This window comes from Otolemur garnettii, unplaced genomic scaffold (genome assembly GCF_000181295.1).
Source record: "Otolemur garnettii isolate 467f Iridium unplaced genomic scaffold, OtoGar3 scaffold00109, whole genome shotgun sequence".
NCBI classification, from domain to species: domain Eukaryota; kingdom Metazoa; phylum Chordata; class Mammalia; order Primates; family Galagidae; genus Otolemur; species Otolemur garnettii.
In genome coordinates, this window is record NW_003852504.1 from 1,711,658 (window position 1) to 1,712,275 (window position 618).

Below are 618 nucleotides of genomic sequence, written 5' to 3' on the forward strand. Positions count from 1 at the left end.
TGGAGCCAAACGCTTTTCATTCTAGCTTGGGGGCCTAGCTGGTCAGAACCCTTTGCCCCAAGGTTCCAGGCTCCCTAGAGTCTGGGAAGCTAAGTCATAGGCAACTTCAGGCTCCAAAGACAGCATAACAAGAGAAAGAGGGAAGAAAAAAAGGGTGAAAAGAGAAAAACCCACCATGATGTCTGATACCAGAGGGCAGGAGAGCCTCTTGGTCCTGCCTTAGTCTTCCTTCATTCTCAGATGGAGCTCACAATCAGAAGATCGTCCTTGAATGTGAAGCACAATGACAAGATCCAGGATAAAATAAGGGAATAAGGATTGTAAATGTTTTTATAAACTAGTAAATTCTATACAGATGTAAGGGATTATTACTATTATCAATATGCATTACAAACTTTTGTTTTCATCCTGTGGATCTGGTTTATTCGATACTCTCCTTATGTAAGAGAATGGTGAAGCCTCATGTATGTGTGTATGAGTATGTGTGAGAGAGAAAGAGAGAAATGGGATGGGAGGGCATGATTGAGTAGAACCCCTTCCCTCAAGCATTTGTGCCCTGGCAAAATGGGGTTAATAAACACGAAGTAGGCTCGGCGCCTGTGGCTGAAGTGGCTAAGG